The sequence below is a fragment of the Prionailurus viverrinus genome, chromosome D1 (assembly GCF_022837055.1).
Source record: "Prionailurus viverrinus isolate Anna chromosome D1, UM_Priviv_1.0, whole genome shotgun sequence".
NCBI classification, from domain to species: domain Eukaryota; kingdom Metazoa; phylum Chordata; class Mammalia; order Carnivora; family Felidae; genus Prionailurus; species Prionailurus viverrinus.
In genome coordinates, this window is record NC_062570.1 from 37755767 (window position 1) to 37773688 (window position 17922).

General features: G+C 41.6%; 1 protein-coding gene and 1 long non-coding RNA gene across 2 annotated transcripts in view; one reads left to right on the forward strand and one right to left on the reverse strand.

Moving 5' to 3' along the window:
• MAML2 (mastermind like transcriptional coactivator 2) overlaps window positions 1-17922 on the forward strand; it is a 349528-nt gene that overhangs the window by 110617 nt on the left and 220989 nt on the right. The gene's annotated exons all lie outside the window — the stretch shown is intronic.
• On the reverse strand, window positions 14016-16552 carry LOC125176139 (uncharacterized). The gene is made up of 3 exons (XR_007156146.1): window positions 16480-16552; window positions 16088-16155; window positions 14016-14069 (listed from the first exon to the last, which is right to left on the reverse strand). It is a non-coding gene; the product is annotated as an uncharacterized LOC125176139 (long non-coding RNA).

Consider the following 17922-nt stretch of genomic DNA (forward strand, 5'->3'; position numbering starts at 1 on the left):
CATTGAAAGGATAATATGTATAAATCTTAAAAGAGCAGTAAGTGAAGTAATGCATTTAAACTGAGAATCAAGATGGACAAATATGTATAGACATACATATACATATTTGAAAGAGCAAAATGTATAAACCTCTGAAAGGTATTTTAATGCACTTTGATGTATTTGTGTAAACCAGAAATTTTTACACGAATGTTGTCATCATACCCATTTTTAAAGTAGCACAAGGTTTTCTTTCTAAAAATGGAACCAGAGGACAGTCATATTGTAGAACATTTTTCATTAAACAGACGATATTTCATTAAAATTGTTTTTAAAAGCTATTTCAATTTTCATGTTATTCTATTGAGGATAACAATTCTGAAAACTTGCTAACTGCTGATAAAAATAACATTTGTATTCTAAGTATAATACTTTCATATTTAAGAAAAGTTTTCTCGGGATTTAGGATACCAAAATACAGTAAATAAATTTGTGTTTTCCATATGCACACCCACCTTCCTGCATTTTATACCTGTCCGTGATTTTGCAAGATACAATGTTATATGGAAGTAAACACCAAATGACTATATTTCTGTGCATCTCAAAGACTTCATGATTTCTCTCTAAAGTGAATACCCCAAATAATTGAAAATTGCTGATATAGCAGATTCTACTGTTCTTCCTGGTATAATGGAATAAAGTACTCTTTCAGGTTTTTATTCTCCACCGGTGTGAAGAAAACATTGGTAAATTCTTAGGGCAGCTGATGAACTCATATGTATTGATCACTTGTGTTCAAGGCACCGTGGTAGGTGTTGTGGGGATAATACAAATAGAAGTCTAGACTTCTGTACCCAGGATACTTACAGTCTGGTTAGAAAGACACATGGTGAGAAGTGCTTTGTAACATGGCACACAAGGCATCGTCTGGTAAAGGGGCATCTAGATAGAGATTGGCAACTCAGAGGGCTCCCTGTGGTGCCTGGGGTCATGGATGGCCTGCTAGAGAAGGAGTTGGGCTCCGTAGGATCTTTCCAACTGTTTGCAAAAGAAAATGAATTAGAAAGCACTCAGATATACAATTGCTTTTTCTAGAATACCCTTACAATATATTTCTTTAAGCATTTAACCGCATTTTTTGATATAGTGTTGTTTTCTTTTTGCCCTTCATAGATTTCTTGGTGGTTTGGGGTTGGGTTTGTGTTTTTCTTCTCTCTTGACTTATCTGAGAAATTCTGGCACTAGCAGGTTTGGGATGTTTTCGTTCAGACATTCTTAAGTTATTTGGTAAGAAGTAAAGTCTTTGTTACATTTTTCTGCTTAGAAACTGCTTTTCTCTCTCTTTGTTTAAACCCTGAACTCAGTAAAAGCTCTTTATTTTTATAGATTGTCCCGTAAAGCAATCTTTGGAAGTAAGAGAATAAAAAATACTTTTTTTTTCCTAAGTGGAAGTAGCTGTATCTTCAGAAAATATTTAGTACATTTAAGAGACGTCAAAGGCAACCTTACAAGAAAATACATGCACACGGTTACAGAAAAGAGAGCCTAGTGCTTTCGATGCCCATATCAGCAGGCCTCAGAATTGCTTGTGAACGACTGGAAACCATGGCCATCTGCCAGCCAGAAGCAACATCACCAGAATGGAATTCACAGTTACACTGTTAAGACTTATAAATACAGTGAGGGTCCAGGAGCCAGGACCTTCAGGCAAGTCAGGCTTGTCTGGTCTGGTCTGGTCCGGCTGACTGAGCATGCAGCTCTCTTTTTGCAGGAGGCCTTCCTCAGCGTCAGCGACTAAAACCACTTGTCCCCAAAGCTAAAATGTCCCAAGGGAGAGGGGGACGGCGGCCATCCCTTTTCTTGTCACACACTGTTGTCGTTGGGGCATGAAGTCATCCTGAGAGGAAAGTCAGGGGGAACACGGTTGTTCTGGGGGACAGCGTTTGGAAGTTAGGAAAGTGAAATCATTTTGAACGGGAATTCATTTCCCTTCAGAGAAATGGTGCCAAGTCCTAGCAACCGGGTGCTGTCATGAAGGATGAAAGTCAAATAAACTAGAGAGCTGTATCCACAAAGAGTTGCAGGGAACTGACAACGAAACCTGGCGGTGGCTGGGAGGGGTGGGTGAAATTAGCTTATGCCACGAGGAGTGAGCCAGGCAGCAAAAAGTGACAGGAAACCAGAGGTGACTGAGACGAGGCTGTCCAGAAGCCTCGCAGAGATGCTCTCATTGAGTCCTTTCTCCTCTGCCTTCCTCCGCAAGAAGGGAGCCCGGACAAGTGAGTTTATAATGATTTCATTCAGTGGAGGCAGAACCAGCGGCAACAGCAACAAGAAGCGCTTGCTCAACACCAGGTTATCAAGCGACACACGTGGTGGGCATGTTCTCATGTAAACTCACGACACCCACGTGAGGACACTATTCTCCTCTCCATTTTACCCACAAGGAGAGGACAACATCGTGCCAAAGGTCACATAACTGGATAGTGAGAGAATGGCCTCTGTTTAACTTCAAATGGCTTTAACTTCAGAGTTCCGGCCCTGAACACACACCGTTCTGCTCATTTCTTCATTTGTTCACATATTCGCCCAGGTGTTGCGTAACAGCAGTGTGCCAGGCACTGGGCTAATTGAGGAGGATAAGAAAGGAGACCTCCTGCTCTGGAGTCTTGGCATGCAACTTAGGATCTAGCTGTGGCTGAGACATAATGGTCACGAAATAATCACATACATCTCTAACTGCTCACAGTCACAAGGAACATGACGGAAAGATGGTAGGGCCAAGAGAACAGTTAGGCATTGGGGTGAGCATATCCCACTTTGTAAGGGAACCATGAACTGGGATACGTAATATTAAGGAAAGGTGTGCATACTAAGAAAATGGGATATTGTTTTGGGGAGTCAAGGAGAACTTTGCTGAGAAAGACTTACCCTTTCAGATCTGAAGAACTAAAGGCGGATGACTAGCTGGAGAGGAACACAGGCTGGGGAGCAGGAAGCTAGGAGGCACCAGAGCCCTGAGGCTGGTGACAGTTGACATATTACTGATTCTGCGAATGCTTATTGACGGATAATGTAAACTGCTGGTTTGTCACATTTATTTTGCTTCCTATTGCTCAACTGAACCTAAAATTTCTTACTGTTTCCCAGATGAATTGATATGAAGACATTCTCACTGTTCTTTAATACATTTTTTTTAAATTTTTTAATGTTTATGATTTTTTTTTGAGAGAGAGAGAGAGAGAGAGTGAGCAGGAGAGGGGCAGAGAGAGAGAGAGACACAGAATCCTAAGCAAGCTCCAGGCTCTGAGCTGTCAGCACAGGGCCCAATGCGGGGCATGAACTCGTGAACCGCAAGATCTTGACCTGACCCAAAGTTGGCCGTTCAACCGACCAAGCCACCCAGGTGCCCCAGTTCTTTATACATTTTTAATCTGTTTGTCTTCTGCTAATTTTTTTCGGACTTGGCTTTGAAGGTTTTAGAGAAACAAGAGCCACATTTTTTGTCGCTATTTGTTACATTATAGTTTCTAAGATTACATGCAATTAGATATTTAATAAATACATTGTCATATAAAAGCAAAAGAGTAGATAGGTCAATCCAGACAGTGATAGAATTTAGTTGTTTTTAATTGATATGCTCAATTAGGAATTGACATTGCCTGTAAAAAACATCTTATCTTTCTATTTTATATGAGCTGAGAGATAGATTCACTTTTAATTTTTGCTAAGTGAAGCTTTTTAATATTACTTGAAACTAAATGGAAAATTTTCCAAATTAATGCTCGGCAGTTTAGCATGTGAGGGAAAAAAAATCTTCCCTCTAAAGCAGCTTTTCCAGGGAACAGATTAGTATTAATTAGGGGATGTTTTACTAATGGAATATTTTTCTTGCCATTGATGTCACTGTCCTTCATCCCCAGTGATTGCTCCTATGTGTGATAGACCATAGGCAGACACACCATTTCATGACATTCCATTTGTCACACCCCCTGAAACGACTGTCTTTGGCTTAAAAGCCTGAAGCTGTTTGTCAGGCCTGGCATTATTTGGAACTCTACCTGCTAAGATTGTAACTGGCCCAGAGACTTTTCCCTAATTCTTCCCGTATTCTTTTTTCATCACACAAAATAATTCTTAGGGGGCGCCTGGCTGACCCAGTCAGTAGAACATGCAACTCTTGATTTTGGGGTCATGGGTTTAAGCCCCACATAGAGTTTACTTAAAAATAAATAAATGAATACATGAAATAATTCTTAAATAACTTTGCACACAATTATGTAGGGCTCCACAGACTGACACCAATCTTTTTATTATCTGTGGTAGATGAGATTGTGGAGAACACAGGAATATGACACCTTTAAAAACACGCTCCTGGGGGGCCTGGGTGGCTTAGTCAGTTAAGCGTCTGACTCCTGATTTCAGTTCAGGTCATGATCTCACAGTTCGTGAGGTCGAGCCCTGCATCGGGCTTTGTGCTGACAGCACGGAGCCATCCTAGGATTCTCTCTCTCCCTCTCTCCTGGCCCCTCCCCCCTTTCTGTCACAAAATAAATAAATAAACTTAAAGAAATAAATAAAAACATGCTCGCTATCGTATTTATTTTTGCATTTCCAAGGCTTAAAACAGTGATTGCCTGAGAGCAGACATTTTAATGAGTACTTATGAAATGACCAATTGACAAAATGAATGACAGTCATGTCCACTGCTGTTAGCCAGAGGTGGGTTCCAGATCATGACTTTTGGTAACCGCCTCTAATCCTCTTGCTACTTTTAGAAATTAATGATCACAGATTTAAAACCATGACTATTTCCAATGAGAATGCTCATAGTACTTCTATAGTATTTGTATCAGTTACCTATTCTGAAAAATAAATTGCCTCCAAATTTAGCAGCCCGAAACAAGTGACATTTTTTATCTCACATTTTCTGAGAGTTAGGAATCTGGGAACAGCTTAGCTGGATAGTTCTGGCTCGGGATTTCCCATGAGGTGGCAGTCAGGGGTCTCTGCTGGGGCTGCAGTCACCTGAAAACTTGAGTAGGGCTGGAGGATCTGCTTCCAAGCTTGCTCATGACAAGAGGCAGGAGACCCCACCACATGGGTCTCTCTGCAGAACAGCCTGGCTATCCTCATGACACAGCAGTTGGCTTCCCCCAGAGCGAATGATCCAAGGGAGACCCCTTTTGTGATATGGTTTCCTAAGTTGCATGCTATCACATCTGCTTTATTTGATTCCTTAAAGTACAAGTGATTCATTAAGTCAAGCCATTCAAAAGGAGGTTAATTAGGCCCTACCTTGGAAGGGAGGAATATCAGAGAAGTAGTGGACATTTGAAATATCTGAATATTGAAATCTCTCCAACATATTAGCATGAATTGCATGCTTTTCTTAAGTGGCACAATATATCACAATGTTCCATTTGTCAATAAGAAGTGCTTTTAGACAAAGTGCTTTTCCTGGAAATTAGCAAATTGTTTTACAAAGTGTAAGTCATGCCATTTTTTACAAAATCTCGTAGTCATGAGAACAAGAATCACCAGTACTTGAAGAATCGAAATAATGCCTTCAATACCTTTGACACCACTGAAGTAGATCTCAACAAATTCAAATTTAAACAAATTAAGAACATCTATTTTGTACCAAGTACTATGTTACATGCCTGTGGGAAGGGAGTGTATGAAAAAGAGACAATCTATCCCAAAGAAACTGACCGTAGAGCAGACATGATGGACGCAGACTGCAAATTTGATACAATATCAAGCTCATGGTAATGGGTTTTCTAATACAGCCACAGAGCCTGGGCTCTGGGACTGTAAGGAGAAGAAAGTTAATTGACACTGGTAAATGAGAAGGCTTCTTACAAGAAGTGCCCTTTGAACTGGGCCTAAAATGATGAGAGGCCATCCAAACAGATGGGACTGTGGTCGTAAGGACATAGAGGAAGGAACATGGAGGTCTCCCGGGATGGCCACAGCCGAGAGGAATGCGGGAACTTAAGACTGGTAGGCTGGAGTCAAGAAGGTGCAAGCGATGAGAAGGTACACTCTGGGCAGCGGAGAGCTGCCAAAGGGTTTTGAACAGGAGGGTTATTGAATGAATCAGCAGACTGATACTTCGAGAATTAAAATGTGGACATTTCAATAATAGTAACTATTTATGCTTACTGTGTGGTGAGCATTTTACATGTGTTATCTCTAGTCCTCGGTGCAACCTTATGGATGTAGGTATTTTCATCACCTTTCACTGATCAAGAAACTAAGGATCGAATTGTTGAAATAAATCACCTGCTAGTGAGCTGTGGAGTTAAAATTCAAATCTAGGGTTGTCTGACTCCAAAACTCCATGTTCTTAACACACATGTGTAACTCTTCCCTTAATATATTATGAATAAAATGTTGGGAATGTGTCGAAGAGTACACATGGGTTGTCAAGAAATGGTTTGGAAAACTAATTATGAGACCCAAAGAACTCGGTATTCTTGGCTCTTACTTTTTTATCCCTACCTGTGAACCAAACTACTTATTGAAAACATACAATAAATTGCTGGGGTGGGCGGGAGGGGGTGGGGGATCCAGTTCTGCTGTACCTAAACCAATCACCAAAAGGAAATAGTTCAAAAGGACAGTAAGCTGTCTTGTAAGCTTTGTAAGCTACAACAAAAGGAAAATACCTGAGCAGACCCATCCCTAAACATTTGCAGGGCTCAGAGCAAGACAGATGGAAACCAATGTACCATATGTCTAAATATTTAAAAATTATAAATCAGGCTAACAAACAGTTAAATATTCCCTATCTTCCTACCTTGACAAATATATGTGCATAATTACAAAATGGAAAAATATATGGAAAACTATGGTTTTTTTTATGACTGAAAGTCAACAAAATATCTGATGACTGAATTGACTTATTATTGTGCATGCCTGGATATTCTGTTGGGGAGTTGGTGATGTTTCCATGAACAATAAAATTAGGTTATACACAACTAGTAAATGATTGATTAATCTATAAAATTTATTTATTTGCCTTCATTTCTCCAAATCCCTCGTCTTGCTGTCACAACAAAGATTTTCATGTAACTTGTTTTCTGTTGACCATAGTGATCTAAACTTTAGATTTTAAAGGATTAAAAGTGAAATGGAACTTTATTCAAATGTGCACAGCTTGAATATATTTTGACACGGAGCAGGAGGTATGCAGACGCATCCCCACTGGGGCCTGAACAGAGATGCTCACAAGAGCAGAGGCTTGGAATGACTCGTGACGCTGTGCAGCACTGAGTGCTCAATTCCAAATGTGTGTGACAGTCGTGTTGGTGTTTCTCTTGGGTGCAAGACTAAGGCGCCATGGCTGGCGTGGTTCCTTGAGCATCGTTCACACGTGACTCAGCACACTTCAGTTTACAGCAGTGAGACTACAGGTCAGGGGGTGGGTACTGCAGGGAGAGGCTGCCAGCAGGAAGACTTTACCTGTGAACATTTCTCATTATGAAACAGTCTGGTTTCAATAAAGTCACCAGATTGTACCAGGAGAAAAAGGGAGATTACGAGGATCCAAACGAATACGGGACCAAGTAGAGACGGAAACTGGGAGGAAATGAGGTGAAACACAAGGGAATGACACATTGGAAAGAGGGAATGAAAACCAGTCAAGAATGGAAACACCTGAAAAGCAGTTCTGGAAACCTCACTCATTCCTGCTGTCCAAGCGACGGGCTCCTATGTATACGGACCTGGTTCTTCCATATTCCCATCTGCAAATGTGGCCATGGTTCCTTGTTTTCTATTAACACTGAAGTACCCTGAGACTTTGGAAGTCTTCAATAGCAGAATCAGGGCCAGAGAACAGTATTAAATAAATAAATAAATAAATAAATAAATAAATAGGAAAAGAAATAGCTCAACTGGGCTGCCACTCAGATCTTCCCTATGCTGTGCAGAAGCAGAGCTAAATGGTGATTTTGGTTTTGTGGTTAAAGACAAGTAGTATGCAACTTCTTAAGTGGTTCATGGCTGTCCATGTTTTATCCTTCTAATTGAAACAGTATTTCCCGCTTTTCCCAGACTAGCAATTTTAAAGGCGGGGTCTCTAACCTTGGGTACAGCCTGGCCTCCACAGTGTTGCACTGTTCCCAAGATGACAGGGGCTCCAGAACAGATGGGCCAGGCCGAAGCCTGCAGGATCGGGCTCGGGCTCATGGGGCCGCCTTGGACACCAGAGAAGGAAAGGCCCAGGGCCGTTTCTGAGCCTTGATGGGTTCAGAATGAATTTAAAGTGGTTAATCAATAAAAATAAGATAGGTGGGAATGTGGGAACGCGTTGTTCTCTGGGGCTAACAATGGGAATGGCAAGGCCGATTGCTGTGAATTCTAAACGATCAGACACTGTAAACTCTCTCACCCAGACCCCCACAGCTTATGCCACTGGCTTGATATCATTATTTACTAATGATCACAGTGATACTAACACTATACTACAAGTGGGCAATGCATCTCCTAAGTCCTCAGTAAATACTTGTTCATTAGTTGGCTCAACAGATATTGTTGGGTACCTGTGACAAAAAAGGTGCTGGGTCCTGATACAAAGATGAGTGGGTTTCTGCCAGAACCTTCAGCGAGATTATAGTTTTGAAAGTGTTATGCCGATGATGAACGCATGACCCAAAATGCTTTTTTCTTTCATTTCTTTATTTCTTATGCTAAGGATTACGAATTTGATCTTTGGAAAAAGCCAGTAGAGAACTCAGAGGAAGTCATGGAAACGTATATTTTGGTTTTTTTTTTAACATGTCCCAATATTAAGAAAACCATACTGTTTCTCCAAGTGACTCTATTGATTATACTGTACGTGGACATAAGATGTTGAAAACCCAATCTAGCACATGCTCCAGATGCCAAAAAAAGTCAGTTTTCATTCAGAAGAGCACTTTGCATGATATTTCTTTTAAAAGTTACCCTAAGGAAAAAGAATATGTATGACTACAGATTACAGGAAAGCAGCTCCCACTTAGCTTTTAAGTTATGCAACTTCCTCACTGATGACTGAGAGAAAAATCAAGAGGCAGCAAATAATAAAGGGTAAGGCAGGAAGTGTGTGGTGACACAAGTCCCAGGAGGGCTCCCCGGGCTGGTGCCACTAAGGAAACAAATCTGTAAGGCGGTTAAAGTTTTCCTGCTTCTCACATAATCCCAAGCAGAACACAAGGCCGTGGTTTAAATGTGTAGGTTTCAAGGAGTACAGAGAAATCGAGAATTAAGCAAGTGAAATCGCTACCTTGCAGAACGAGTGAGACTCGCTCATCTGTCTCCAGACTGTGCTTTTCAGCACAAGTGCAGCTGGGAATTTGGAGTCTCTACCAGCTCTCCAGCGTGATTCTTCAGTCAGTTCACATAGGGCCTGATAAGAGATACTGGAGGGAGTGTGGATTCAAGAAAGATAATGTGATGAGGCTGATGATGATGATGATGATGGTGATGGTAATTACCCACCATCATTCAGTGTTTGCCAAGAGTTACCCATTATCTCATTCAATACAACAATACTAGGAGGTATTATTAACCCCGTTTTCTTGAGGGATAAAAATAATTAACTGAGGCTTAGCGGATGTGTCTGTGAGACGTTACAAAGCCGAGAAGGGGCAGAACAGCATTTGAGACCAGCACGGAGACTCCGGGACTCATGCTGTAAATCACAACGCTTTGCTACCGCTATCAACATTTTTTTCCTCAGGGGATTTGTAAATGAAAGTTTGGTTAAAATGTTAAGCAGGACATGTGAAACACCAAATGAGTGGAATAAATGATAAATGCTAGAGAGGTGGGTGGTGGAGGACTCATGTCTGAGGTTGTGTGAGAAGTCCTCTCAAACAAGGTAGAATTTATGTCTGGTGTCCGAAGAACCGGCAGTGCTTGGATTGAGAACTGAGGGTTACTTAGGAGCTGTTTGTAAGAGGTCCTATTTTATCATCTTCCTCATCTTGCCTGGCGCTAATGAACACTAAAGATATCAACAGAAGCAAATACATTGAGTGCCCACTATGTGAAGGGCATTATTTTTGTTGCTTTAAAGCTTTTAAACGTTCTTTAAAGGAGGGACTGGTTAATCTCCAGTGTCTAGATCCATGAGACCCCAAACCAGATGGCTCCATGGAGCCTCTGGGAATGGCCTGTGGAACAATCTCCACTTTTGCACATACCCATGAAAAGACTGGTCCCTTGGGGATTTTGCAGACCTGCAATCTGGAGATAATGTAATGCTGGTCATAATTCAACTGCCCCCAGATACGGAATTGCCAGATTTAGCAAATACAAATACAGGAGGCCCAGTTAAATTTGAATTTCAGATAAACAACAAGTAATCTTTTAGTACAAGTATGTCCCAAGGTTTGAAGGGGATACACTTATACTAAAAAAAGGTGTTTGTTGTTTATCAAAATTCAAATTTCATCAGGCCTCTATATTTTTCTGAAAACTGTATTCCGATAGAAACTGGGGGAAAAATTCTGAGATCTGAATTTATTTGGCGTATGAAGATACTACTCTGACTGAAAACATCAAATCGGCTTTAAAAAAAAACAGGAAAGAAAAGAAAAAAGAACAAGCATCATAGGGCTACACACCCCCATGAGATGTGTTCCCTATTAACATGAAACCAATGGAGCAGAAAAAGAGTTGCATCACAAGATAATCTTGTGGAACCGATATAAAATCTGTTTTTATACCTGGCATATTCATTCAAGAAATCCTGCCCTTAAAATAATGGTCAGGGTTGACCCAAGTAACTCGTTTACTCTGCATCAAGAGAAAAATACATTTTAGGACATGTACCCTGAGGATAAAAAAGGGCATGCTGAAAACTGGATTTCCGAGTAATGCCCCCATTAAAGATGACAATTAAGTGGGGTTCGCTGAGGAGGCATATGCCTTCAGATTAAATTTTAAGAACGACGATCGTTTTTAAAGTTGGAGTCAAATATCACTCTTTAAACCAAGTTAAAGTCAATGCTGCAGCTGCCTTCTGTCACTGACACTGCTGTGGAAAAATGCAGAAGGCAGACTGAAACATTTTTTTTTCTAGTGCAATTTCCAAAACAATCCAAAATTAATACAAACACACCAAATGCAGAAAGCAAATATATTTACCTATTTAACATCTATCTCGCGTGTAATTATTAAGTAAGATAAACTATTCTAAAGAGAAATAATGCACTTTGAGAGACTGGAAAGCATGAAAGGTAAAATGAAGTCTTGGAGACGGAGAGACTTTAAATCACATTTAGACATAAATCCTTTCAGGTCACAATCCCATAGAGTACCAGCATCTGCTAAACCTAGATAGTTTATAATCGCTAAAATTGTTTTAATCTTCCTATGGAAGGCTTACCAAGGAAGTACTGAATTACACTGGGTTAATACCTCTAAGAATGAGCAGTCAAGAAATTGATGCATAAATTAATGCAGTGGCTACATAGTTAAGTCTCATGTTTGTAACGTATCTGAACCAGGCAGAGGTTATCAAAAGATATAGCACTCCATTAGGGTGACATGTTCTCAGCGCTGTAATCACCTGGAAAGTTGCCAGCCATTATTCACCCTCGTCCACTCCTGCTATCGTCTCTGACCTGTCATATTCTTACCTTCAAGAAGAGAGGACGTAAAGGTTGGGTCTCTAAAATTGGAAGGGAACCATGGAAGCAGAAGCCCAGATATCCCAGTGAGGGGAGATGCTGGAATACGTTGTCAATGGATGGTGTTCTTTGGATCAAAGCATCAGCTTTAAATATGGCATCTCACAGAGCCTAACTACTAACTGTGCCCTGAGTGGGAACAGTGCAGGGCAGCACTTAGCGCTGTGTGACCTGTACCGTCAGCACCCTGGCATAACATCGTCATGACGTACGATGGCTTAGTCTTTAGGTGGACAGTGCACTTGTGTTTGTAGAATACTGTAGTATGTGCAGAGAATGAACATTCTCACTCCCCTTCACTGGCTTTCCTGGGACCAAGGGAAGTATTTCAATGACATAGAGGTACGGACTGACAAATTGTAAAATAGCTAAGTGAATTCTCATATTTTAAGAGGAAGAGCAATATAACGTAATAAGCAATGAGTAAAGTGACTATGTTGGGTGCATTCATGCATCTGTTTAAACAGGGTACTAGTCGGGCTCTTCATTCCACACCCCCACCAGCTTGCTCTCACATTCCCTGGTCTCCAGGCATACCTGCAATTCCCTGCACACTTCACTACATGGCCCCCTGTATGCCTGTTCACGTTTGCATATCTTCCTGTCCCTGCTGGGATTCCCCTCTGCCCTTTTGTCTCCCTGCTGAACGTCGGCTTATTCTTCAAAACTTAATTCAAAAATCACCTTCTGACCTCTGCTCCCCAGGATCACCTAGACTTGAGTGCCCCTCCACTGTGTCGCTTTAGCCTTTAGCCTTGTATTCATACTCTGCAGGAGAAAGCACAGAACACTGGATTCCGGTGAGTTGTTTCTCTGCTTTCCTATCTCAGTGAGACCAAGAACTGTGTCTTTTTCCGCTTTTTATTCTCATAATGGAATATGATACAAGGCACACATGGATGATCAATAAACATTTGTTCAGCAAATGGGTAACTGGAATGTGCCGTTGGCCTGGACACTGTGGGGGTGGGAGAAGAGTTGAGACAAATATGGTGCCAGAGACATAGCCACGCACGGCATCTAAATTACAAAGCTCTGAACTTAATGCACCAGCAATAAACACCCTAATAGTTGAGAGCAGCGAGAGTCAAATTCGGCAGGAAGGTTTCGTGGAGAAGGTAAAATTTGCAGTGGGCTTTGACAGAGGCATTTAGATGGAATAAGGCAGTGGCCCCCTCTTCCTGGTAGGTCTACTGGGGACATAGACCTTAGGACAGAGAAGTCGAGACTGACGACAAAGAGAAGGCCAAGAATGAGTGAAGGCTTCATGTTGAAAAGTAGGTTAAATTCTTCCCATTCTTCGTTCTAGGCAACAGCGGGCTCTTCTTCCAGTATCTAGTTTTACACCTTCTTCCTCTGCCCTAGGAGGCATGCCTAAAAGGAATTCACAGACATTGTCTGTGGTGTTCTTGGGGACTGGATACACACGGATCTGCAAAGATGATGCTAAATATTTTTTTTTTTTTTTTAGCAAATTGAGTATGTAACTCTGCCTCACTATATGCAGTACTTGTGTTAGCCTTGAACTTTCCTGTTCTTCTTTTATAATTTTATGAAATATTTCCCCGAGTCCCTTTTGTCCTAAAGCTCAAAGCTAGAAAGCATCCTCATTGCCTTCGTGTGTTCTGAAACCCATGGCTTTTCAGTTTCTGGATTTGGAAATGCCGTTTGATTATGGAGGATACAAGGTTCAAGGGTGAAAAGCAATGGGCTGAGTGGAGGGAGCAGCAGGCAGGAGCCGAGGCAGCCCAGGGCTGATGGTGCAGCTGGGCCATGTTCGGCAGCAGGTGTGGAGGCGGAAGTGTGGGGGGTGGGGAGCCAGGCATGTCCAGGTGGCAGCAAGGTTCAGTGGGCCAGTCAGTGAACTGCTCACTGAGACAGTCTGCTTCCACCTTTCTGCATCACGCCGAAAAGGCCACTGACCATTTCCTCCCTCAGATTTCCTCATCCCCGAAGACAGAATAACAATGTGTATTCACCAGAGGAATCACTGACCAGTGGCTCATTTAGGAACAGCTAATAGAGGTGGTAGTAAATACCTTTGAAAACAAGAAACAAAGCACACAAGTAAAAACAACAGGAAGTGGAAGAGAGAGCACTCTGTGACCCGAAATGTTCTGTGTCATATGCTGCTATCATGAGGCTATAAGGCGTCAGGAAGACGTGTTGCTTAGGATGGGAATGCTGAGGACCCAAGAACTGTGAACCCAGTATCCTGTTCCAGCATCTTAAGGAGTCCGTGCCCCTCCTAGAGCATTTATTTCTGCACTTGAATTGCCCCATCCTCAGCCCATCCCCTTTTCAACTTTGTACAGACATACGTGCCGAATCATTTTGCTACACAAATGACTCATGATTTCATGAGCTACAAGCAGCAGGTCCTGGGGCAGCTTTTCTTAGCTCCTAGGAGAGAAAAGAGGCACATGGAGGCATGTCTCTTATAGGCTAGGTCTTTCTGATTTGTGAAGCAAAGGCAATGAGGGAACAGCGAGACCCAAGCTCGATTATCCAAGATTCTCTAGAGAAGGAAACCCGTACCTGACTTCAAAAGGCACACAATTCTTTCAAAATCTTCAGCCTATACTTCTAAACTGGACCTGAGTTCAAAATCTCACTTATCCTGAAAGGTTAAAGCATATTTATTTGGGTCATTTCTGTGCACAGGGATGCAATTAACTTAAAGAGCTGGGATGCCTGGGTGGCTCGGTCAATTAAGCGTCTGATTTTGGCTAAGGTCATGATCTCACCATTCGTGAGTTCGAGCCCTGCGTTGGGCTCTGTGCTGACAGCTCGAAGCCTGGAGCCTACTTTGGATTCTATGTCTCCCTCCCTCTCTGCCCCTCCCCTGCTTGAGCTCTGTCTCTGTGTGTGTCTCTCTCTCAAACATAAATAAACATTTAAAAATAAAAAAAAAAAGAATTTAAGGAGGAAAAGGCAACTTTCTGTAGTTTTTAGCATGCATCAGCTATTTGACAGCTACTAAAATATAGCCGCCTTTAGAGGGTAGCGTGGGTAGCCAACCACTGCTATTCAAGACAGAAATTTCGGCCAAGGATCTAGAAGCAAGTGTACAGTGTGTTCCCCATGACTGTGAGCATTTCTCATCTGGAAGATAGCTGCATCAACAATTCCTGGAGTTTTCTTGGTTATTTAAACCTTCTGCCTTGGAACTGAGTTCATGGCTTACCAACATTCACAACTGCGTCCTATTTTGGTGTATGCTTTCACAGAAAGAATAGGAACCCATAGAGGAAAATGAGAGCTAATGTTTCCAGAGGGTGTAACATCCCTTATCACATTTAATCCTCCTAAGAACCCAAAAAGTTAGTGCTCTTTTTTCCTTTTCACAGACTTTTTCAAAACTGAAGCTCAGAAAAGTTCGGTAGCTTGTCTAGGATCTAGACACCTAGAAATGGGGGTGCTGGAATTAAAACCCATAATTTCTGGACTCGGAAACCTGTGTTTCATCCACAACATCAGCTTACCAGAATAACTTGGGCATGGCCTTAAAAGACCTAGGCAGGAAATGCGCCTTAAAAAGTATTCATTTTTTATTATTCAGTTATTAGTCTGCTTATGTACTATGCTACAGAGAAATTCTGAGCATCAATAGTAAATCAAATGAAGGAGAAATACCTTCACTGTGTATACACACATATATACACACTCTATACGTATGTATATATTTTTTAAATTGTCTCTTTGTTTCAAGGCTAGGAATGAAAATAATTAGAATTTGCTGTTGGGCGTTTGTGTCCACTTTAACCTGATCTATTTTGTCTAATGTTTCCTTGCAAAGCTCTCAAGTGCATTGTTCGCCTATCTGATCCTGTCGTCTAGAGACTGCAAAGTATTTCACATCTTACCCGGGGAACCGATCACTTTTAAGGAAGGGAGAGCATTCTTTACTGACATTTCCTAATTTAAATCCATTGAATGTTGTTTCAACTGCCATTTTAAGGGCAAAGAAAAAGCAATGCATCTGTAAAGAGCTCTGTCACTTTTCTCCATGTGATGACTAATAGTGGGGAACTTAAAACCTTATCCTTGGTATCTTTTGGAGTCCAGACAATTCAACTCTCTCTTGGGATGAGTAAATATCAGCCTGTTCCCAGGAAGATTAACTAGTAAGATGATGGAGGAAAAGCTGCTTCTTTTTAGAGAGCTATACTTAAACTGCCATCTATACTTCTTAAGACAGAATCTCAGATGATTCATTTCCATGGTGCTGTAATTTCTAGAAAGGAAAGATATTTTATACAGTTTTAAGAGTAACAGTAGTTTCTTTCCAAGATGTTAATTTTGGTCTCAGAGTTAAAGTTTGTTAATGTAATATATTCAATGACCTTTAAAAGGCCCCAAAGGGGAGAAGAATTAGTAGACTTTTGTTTTAGGACACCCCATTTCTGGCACATACTTACTTGTAGGCAGATCCTCAATTACTTTGTCTGTTGTGGAGATGGTAACTCCTAAGCAGCTTTCTTCATAGCTTCACATATAAAGGGGGAAAAATGAAGAATATTTAAGTCCTTTGAAAGTTCTGAGAGTCCCAATGGGAAACAGAGCGTGAGTTTGATGGATAGAAAAGCCCAAATTTGAAATTTAGCTTGGCTACTTACCACCTGTCTGGACAAATCTCCTAAATACTCGGTATCTTGACTACCTCATCTGTCAAATGGGTGCAAATAAGTTTCCACCACCTAGGATGGTTGTGAGGACCAAAGGGACCACTCCCTCTAATTATAACATAAAGAAACTGAGGCACCCCCGCTGGTAGTGACTTACCCAAGTTCATCCATCAACAAAGACTTACTGAGGTATACCAGTGTGCTTGCAGAGGGTTCCAGAGCTACTGTTTAAATTACCACACTGCCTCAATTCTTAGGGACACTTTCTCAAAATTGAGAGCTCTTTTTGCTCCTTTATTTCAGCAGGCATGGTCATATTGCTGACTCTTTCTTGTTTATGGGCTGATGACTCATTTATGAGTTATCTAAGCCCCTTGTTCCTTCTCTCTTCCCCTCTTCTGCCATCTCTATCATGGGAACGTTCTCATTCTGCTAGCACTTCTGGAGATTGTGAAAGAGCGGTGAACGACAGTGAGTTAACTCCTTGGTAGCAGCCTTGTCTCTCAAGACAACGGCAGGCTCTGCTTCCTGGGAAGTCTTCTGGCTCCTTCCAGGTCGCCACTTCTGGCTCCTTCCAGATCATTCTGCTCTGCTTGCTCCTTCTTTGCTGGATTCTCTTCTCCCACTAAATCCTTAAATGTTAGTGTTCTTTGGGGATCTGCCCTTGGTCTTCTCTCTTCCTTCTTCTTGCTCTCCCTATGGGTGATCAGATACGAGCTCGTGTCCTCGGTTACATCTATCTGATATTGACTTCTAAATCCATGTTCTTTCCCATCAGCACTCTCTTTTAGCTGCCATATATAGGCACCCCTTGAACGTCTCTGAACATCCTTGCTAGTCCCCCCTGTCCTATCTGTCTCTGTCTGTCTGGCTGGCTCTCTCACACACACGCACATACACACACACACACACGCACACATATACACTATTTTCCTCTGTCTGTTGGATGTTATTCTCAACCCCTAGCACATGCTCCATATCCATCTAGCGCCCAAGTCATCTTTGTTTTATCTTGGGATTTGTCTTGAGTCTGGATCCCTTTCTCATCTCTAATGCAGATGTTTTAGTTCAGCCCTCATCTTTTTTCTTCCTGTGTCATCATGATACCCTTCTAAGTTCCTCTGTGGCCTCATTCTCTCTGTTCTAACTAATTTGCATTCTGTATTCTGCAAAAGATAATTTCAAAACCAAAATTTATCTTTGTTGATCTTCTGTTAGACATATTTTGCTAGATCTTCATTGCCTACAGAAGAGAGAGAGAGAGAGAGAGAGAGAGAGAGAGAGTTTCCTGGATTAGAACTCCAACCTCTTTCCATCCTCTCCATGAGGTACCCTGGGGGCCACTGTGTTCCATTCACAATAATTAACTTGCCCTATTTCCCTGTGCGTTTGCCCTATAAGAGCTATGTGATTTCCATCTCAAAGCCCCTGCTGTACCTTTCCTTTTCCCCTTTCTTAGGACTTGCCCTTAAGTCCTGGAAAGTTAGGACTAAATACAGAACAAACTAGAGGTTGCAAGATGGGACGTGGGTGCGGTGATGAGCTAAATGGGTGATGGGCATGAAGGAGGGCACTTGTTGGGTGAGCACTGGGTGTTATATGTAAGTGATGAATCAGTGGGTTCTACT